The sequence below is a fragment of the Staurois parvus genome, unplaced genomic scaffold, assembly GCF_062004578.1.
Source record: "Staurois parvus isolate SC_StPar_1 unplaced genomic scaffold, SC_StPar_1.0 ptg000498l, whole genome shotgun sequence".
NCBI lineage: Eukaryota > Metazoa > Chordata > Amphibia > Anura > Ranidae > Staurois > Staurois parvus.
The window spans coordinates 12,192,979-12,200,625 of NW_028318294.1; the positions used below are offsets into that span (position 1 = coordinate 12,192,979).

The 7,647-nt window shown below is 42.6% G+C and overlaps 1 pseudogene; it reads left to right on the forward strand.

The window, feature by feature from the left end:
- The first annotated feature begins 4,106 nt into the window (after positions 1 to 4,106).
- On the forward strand, positions 4,107 to 4,268 carry LOC149452101 (U2 spliceosomal RNA; annotated as a pseudogene).
- The last annotated feature ends 3,379 nt before the right edge of the window (positions 4,269 to 7,647 follow it).

Sequence of the window (7,647 nt, forward strand, 5' to 3'; positions counted from 1 at the left end):
TCTGTCTCCGCACCATGCTGCACCTACCCAACAAGTGGGCTCAGGAGTACTGAGGAACTCTGCCCTATTGTTTGCACATGCATTGCAGAACTTCCATATTGCAACAAGAAAAAGCTGCACCAGACCTGGGCAAGACAAGCAGTAGAGAAATGCTATTTACTAAAGTCAAAGTCTTATGTTATGTTTCTTGATGCAAAGGCAGAGGAGGTGCTAATAATGGTGTCTTCTCAAAGTATCCTTTTCCTTTAATTAAAAACCACTCCACTGCTCTCTAGTGATGAGAACATCAGGAGAATCACTGGTTTGCTAAGTTTTGATTCCGTTGAATATTTTTATCTCTCTGTTCTGCAACTCTGGCAACCAGCAATCATAATTCATGAACTGTATAATTCGGAGGCTATAAAAATCTGCTTGCATATATTCAAATGAATCAAAAAAATTACAGTTCACCTGATTATTCAATGAGTTTGCTCAGCACTCCCCTTTCTTAAAGTACTATGCACCATACATGGAAAAAATGGATCTTATTTCCCATTTCAGTGGTTCTAGTCTCAGTTCTCTTTTTTTTTTAAATTTTGAAGTAAGTTTTTTACTCCAAAGCCAAAACACCTATTTTTTTTTAAATGTGACCATTCATACAGCCACATAGCTAGAAAAAACCCTTACCCTTGTGTTTAAGCTTTGGGAATTAAGCCAAATTCATTAACATACTGTTACGTGGACCTAGAGCTACTAATCCTCAGGACTGGAAATTTGCATACCCATGACCTAAGGTAGAAGGACTGCCAGGGGCTTCAAACAGTCACCCACATATCATGTTGCTGTCAATATCACATTCTTCTATTCCCATAGAAGTTGCAGACTGTTGCACTGCCTGCCAGAGCAGTCCAGCTGGGTCCTCAGTATTGCTTTCTGTAGAAAGTTAGTGTATTTTCTTAGTGTGATTCCCAACTGAATTTATCCAACTCATCTAGGCATTAGTTCTAGATGTACTAATTGGACTTAAAGAGTATGGAGTGAGTAGGCTGTCTCTTTTATCCTCTGTAGTGCTCACCCCCACAAGAGCTCGCTGTTTTAGGTCCTAAGGTTCTTTCCAAGTAGGTTCACTAGCAGCCAGGCACACAGTCACAGTCACTCTTCTGGCTCAATGATCAGTCAAGAGCAGGGGCAGACTGACTACTCATGGGGCCCCCGGGCAATAGGGGTTCATGGGGCCCCTGTGTCCTTGCCCAAACTCAAAAAAGCCTATGAAAAAGGTACCAGGGGCATCTCATGGGGCCCCCTACTGACCCCGGGTCCTCAGACAGTGCCCGAGTTTCCAAATGGTCAGTCCACCCCTGGTCAAGAGGTATTACTTTTTTGATGCTTTATTGCAAACGTGAACTTGGATGGGTGAAGGGTAACTGTGGGATACTCCAGCAATGTTAGGTAGTAACTTGAGGACACTTACTATATCTTCCTCCTAAAGAATCTGAGCACAGTCATTGCAGCAGCAAATGGTTGGCTGAGGTAACCAGGGACAGCATGTACAATGTCCCCTTTAACGCTGACTGTAATTCAAGTGGGATAGCAGCAGCACACAGTCACTGGGATCTCTCACACCGGCCTGTATTCACTAATGTCCTTGAATATTTGGATGCCTCCTTCCAATATCTTCCAAACACCTCTCCTGTGAAGTCTTCAAGCTGAATCCCTAAAAAAGAAGTCCCTCAGCTCCCCCAGCTAGCATAGCTGGGACCTCAGTGAGCAGCAGAAAGCAACAGCTGGACTGCCCAGAAGGGCAGCAGCCCTTCAGGCTGGGATCTCCTCTTCCTTGACAAGCACCTCTCTGTTCCAGGCCGAAAACTGTTTATGTTTTTCCAGGCCACCATCTGGACACCCTTCCCCAAGAACTGCATAAATAATCAGCTGCTGATTTGACTCTCCCAGCTCACTACTTCCTCGAATCCTCCAGAAAGAAGGGGAGCACATTCAAGTCTTTAACCAGTAAGACACAGAACAGACCAATATAAGCCCTTAGTCCCACCTGAAAGTTTGAATCTCACTGGTGACTGTGGGCAAATAACTCTACTTACTGAGCACAAGTTGATAAGTAAGGCCCATTGGGGTGGATTCATTAAAACTGGAGAAAAAACAAAGAGCACACACCTAGGAATATAGTTTACTGCATACTTCAGTATGCATATTTGTTTGCTTTTTTGTTAAAGCTACCCTGTCATTAAACCGGTTTGCAACCATGTTCGTAGGGGTCAGAATGGATTAACCTGATTTACACTGAACCCTATGGGAAAAGTTGCTATTCGTTCGGTTCACCACCAGAGTCGTGAAACGAATTAAGCTTGTGAACAGAGGTATTACTATATATATATATATATATATATATATACTTGTCATTTCTACTTAACCGCTTCCCGTTGGGTGTACAGTGCGGCGATCGGGGTTGAGCTGTGTCCCTCAGATAAGGCACATCACCAATCAAGATAAAGACCCAATGATGTTGGCTCTTTACCATGTGATCAGCTGTGTGCAATCACAGCTGATCACATGTAAACAAATGCCATTGATCACATGTAAGTATCAGCATTTCCTTTCCTCAGCGTTGTCACTGTCTGAGGGAAGGAAAGCTAATAACCGGCTTTCCTGTGAGAAGGCACATTGCTTATCAGTGCAGCCCCATCATTGCCCATCAGTGCAGCCTCATCAGCACACATCAGTGAAGAAGAAAAATGAATTATTTGTAGAAATGAAAAAGGGTTTTCTTTTTCAAAATCTTCAGCATTTTTTTTGTTTGTTTATCAGAAAATAAAAACCAAGTGGTGATTAAATACCACCAAAAGAAAGCTCTATCTGTTTGAAATAAAATAATTTCATATGGGTACAGTGTTGCATGACCGCACAATTGTCATTCAAAGTGTGACAGCACTGAAAGTGGAAAATTGGACCCGGCAGGAAGTGCCCAGTATTGAAGTGGTTAAAGAATAGGAAAACCCAACATTTCATATTCCTGATATGTGCCTGCTGTACCATGTACTTGTGTGAAAAAATATTTGATTCCCTTTGTATTGTATTCCTTTGTGTGAAATCCCTGGTGTTCCTGCCAGTCACTCTGCTTTCCTCTTAAAAACTGACTACACTAGGCCTGGGAGCACAGCGTGGTCAATGCTCTAGCTGTGCTCCTGTGATCAGACTTCTGCTGGTAAACCAGCCTCCCTTCCTTTCCCAAGCACAACCTTCACTGGAAAGATCAGTGTGATGCTGTTTCTTTTCCCCCAGTTCTCTATGCAAGAACAGAGGGCATGTGATCACTTATAAAAAAAAGGGAAAAAAGTATTAATAATGTTTTTCATATTTAAACACAAATATTTTCCCTTTCATTTCTATTTTAAAATGAATGGGTTGTTTTACAAAGTGAGGGTTTACATATATTTTAAACAAACATTTCAAATGTAGCATCTCAGGTGATTACTCTGTTTAAAACAACTCAAAGTCAAATTTCCTGGTGACCTTCAGAATTCCATCAATCGTTTCTATAAAATGAAAGGTGAATCTAGGTGCTCTGACATAAATATCACATTGACAACTGACACCGTAGGAAAAAAGCATACAGTTGAAAATATGGCTTTATTTTATTGCCATACAACATCCTGTTGCATTCCATCCAGGTATATTTGGAAACCTGAGTCATATGTTGTTCTAACCACAGTTGTTCATTTACTGCCTATTTCTTGACTCATCAGATCTTTTATCAATACACTTTATCAGTTACATGGCAATAACAAGAATAACACGTATGTAGTACGTAGTACTGACGAAGTGACAGGGATCTTCACAACAAATAATCAGTAGCGATTTTCAAATAATAATAAAAAAACATAGAAAGGAGTGCAGCAGCAAATTAATGTTTCCTTACTATTTCAAAAAGGTACAAAAAGTAACTTGGGATTTTTTTTTTTTTGCATATTTGCATATGGCGTTATGTCTCACACTTTTATGTATCACTCAGCAGGTTTGTTGGGGACATAAAAGACTTTACTTTATGAGCTTAGGCACAGTAGCAGTTCATAACAAAAAGGGTTACAGACAGATAAAGCAACAAGTTTTCATCGTTCGCTTCTCGGCCTTTTGGCTAAGATCAAGTGTAGTATCTGTTCTTATCAGTGTCCAGCAGGGGTGCTCCCCATCATTCTAGCTTTGCGGGGATGATTGGTTGTATAGTACCCCTGCTGGTATGATGGGGGTCCTGATGGTTAATGCAGGCTGGAACAGAAACCGAGGCGCCCACAGGCTGCTGGGGCCCGGGAGTAATTCCCCCTGGAAAACCGGAGGGGCCCAGTTCCTCCTGATTTGAACAGATCTACCTTGTCTGGCCAGGGGCCGGGGAGGCAGAAAGTCCGCGAACCATTGCCCCCTGAGTGGTCGCCTCAGGGGTGCTCTTGGTAACACTTGGGTGTGGGACCCCAGCGTGTGAAAAGGCACATGGTCACTGTGTTCAAACACTTTTCTTGCACTGCGCCTTTAGGACCGGGCCTTTTGGCTAAGTTCTGGGCAATTTTTGCTATGGGCCTCAGGGCCTGGTCAGTGCACAATCTGCACGACCACTTTATTTATTTAATTTATTTTCTCCCATGTTTGTCACTTTCCACTTTTGTGTGTGTTTTATTAGTCACAGGATGGAGGGTGTGGGTCCTCGGGCTTACCCTGAAGTCTAGGGGGAGGATGTGTGGCCTTTTGGTTCCTTCCTCCCCTGTCCCTAGGGGGTTTTCTCTTCGGGAGAGCCCCCTGACCAAGTACTGAGTGGCTGACTTCGGCTGGCCACAAGGAACAGTGGTCCACCAGGCCTTTTGGCTAGGTGGACCAAATGGGAACCTTGTCCCTGTCAGGAGCTTCGTGCCCCGGGGGATCAGGGTAGAGGTCCATCCCCTTCTGGGGAAGGACAAAGCACACCCCTAAGTGCACTTTTTTGTGTGGTGTTTTGCACTTGCACGTTTTTTGTGAACCCCCTGTCCCTAGGGGGTTTTCTCTTCGGGAGAGCCCCCTGACCAAGTACTGAGTGGCTGACTTTGGCTGGCCACAAGGAACAGTGGTCCGCCAGGCCTTTTGGCTAGGTGGACCAAATGGGAACCTTGTCCCTGTCAGGAGCTTCGTGCCCCGGGGGATCAGGGTAGAGGTCCATCCCCTTCGGGGGAAGGACAAAGCACACCCCTAAGTGCACTTTTTTGTGTTGTGTTTTGCACTTGCACGTTTTTTGTGAACACTTACGGGTTTTTCGCACGTTCGCGGACTAAAAAAAAAAAAAAACAGTTTTCATCATTCCATCCATTCCCACCATTTACTTACTTTACTTTGCTCCGCAACAATCTATTCAGTGAAGGGAGCTAAAGGAAATGCTTTAAACGTATGGGTATAGAGGAGCAAGTAATGTATTTCATGTGACAGCACCGGGCCAATCAATGCTGTCACTTGGGAAATCCATAGCCCTACGTACGCAATGGCTCCAGTGGATCATAGCTTTCACAGGATGTTTCTTTGCTCCTGACAGCTGAATGGTGGGGGGTGCCAGAGGTAGGTAAATATGTGCTGCCTGGATGGCTAAGCTAAACTGAACCTGTTATTTTGGCCTATGTGGACAAAGTACAAGTTTACCTTATAGTGAATCTGCTGTGAGATAAATATGGAGGGAGCCATTCCTGATCTCCCATGGAAAATGCTAGTTTCCATGGGCTTCAGTGCTTTAGTACTTCCCCAGGTCTAGGTTCTTGAAATGTTGAGTCACTAAACAAATATTGCATCCCAGAAAAGTCAGATATCCTCTTCTTATGTTGTTCTGGGTCAGTGACTATTTTTCTTTGTGTCTTTTAAGGTTCTTTGCAGTAAAAGCAAGGAAACAATAGAACTTCAGACAGATATACTGTACATACATCACATGCTACCTTCTTCCTGGCACATTAGCATGGATAATGTATTCAAGAGAGATACACTAAACATTTCTTAACTTGGTTGTAGATTTAATGTCATCCCCAGGTAACATTCAGCCAATGCTGCTCCACTGACCACACCTCTGATGTGTTTTGTCTGCCCACTGGGCCTCTATGACTAAGCCCCGATGGTCGGGGTGAAATGCACCAGGGGGCATGGCCAGTGTAGCAGCATTGACTGAGGCCGGCACTCGCACTTACATGGATTGGGTTGGGCAAGGGGCTTCATGAACCTTCTGGACTCTAACAATACCTTGATAAGATGGGTCTGGAATCTCTGCAACATAAAATCTCATCCTTTTTTCCCAAAACACTGGAATACCAATGACCAAAGAGTCTTTCATAACTTGGTGGCCTGGTGTACCAAACAATGTCAAGGTGAAAAAAATCCTTAAGCAGGTAGACATATTATTTAGTTTATTTTCCAAGAGTATAGTTGTGATATAGAGTATAGAGGGCATTATTATGACTTGATATCAAGGCCTTTCAGCTATAATCTCTGCTCTTTTTGACTCATAGTTAACAGGACTCTTCCAACACTATAGTGTATATGTTCAGGGCATTGTTTTCCGTAAATGGTCATATTATACAAACATTACCGTCTCTGCCCGCTGTCTCCCCTTTCCGTTCCACTACTTTCATTTTTCAAGAGACATGAGTAAGAACAGTTGAAAGCCTCCAGACTTCCATAAAGAACAGTAATGGTAATATCTACCATTCATCCAACAGCTTGGGAAAGCCAATTTGGTGCTGCAGATCTAATGTTCTCTTCTTTACTTGTCTCCATCACATTCATCTGTTATGGGACTCTATCCATCTGTATGAAGCATCTATTTTCAGCACACACGAAAATTCTCCTAGCACAAGGCATCCGAGTTCTAAAACACATGTGCTCTCATTTAAAAAATAACTACAATAGGTGATCTGCTAAAAATAACCAGTAAACATTGCATTTGATTTAGATTACCTTACTCTGGGGGGTGTGCTTATTATAAAAAAAAATGCATAGCTGTCAGTTCATTGAAAGTAAATTCAATCAGTACAAATGGAGTCCTGTTTTAACCTGAAAAAAAATATATATATGGTGCCAGGTCTATTTTAAACTGCTTTTCAGCAAACTGCTAACGAAGTCTTCTTTTATTTGTTATTTAATTTGCTGTCTTTTCTCCATGTCGGAATTTTTTTGTCCCCATCATCCTGCCTCTCCTCTGTTTTCAGAGCATATCATTTCCTAGCACAGATTACAATTCCCGCTGTGACAAGTCCCCTTTAATCACAGTAGCTGACTACAAAAGCCCATCACTCACTTCTTTGTCTTTTCGGAGTCCTCAACTTTAACAAAAGAATATTTACCCTGAAAAATTTTATATAACCAGTAATTAGCCTTCTGCCTACCTCTAGAGCATTACCGCTTACTCTAACAAAGGGTTGACATACGCAAAAAACAATCTATTTATTTCTGTTTGATTGTTAGCGCAGTGATCAACTTTCCTCCAGAGCCTCACGGATGAGTCATTTTTCGGCTGAAGACATAAAGGGATTTGTCTAAAATTGTTGTGATTTCAGTGAAGCAGAATAAGAGACTTCACAAGCGAGTTCAAAAAAGAGTGTGGCGAGGATTGAGCCGTATTTTCTTCACAGTGCTTGGCATGACAGGCTAAAAGTTTTGTCT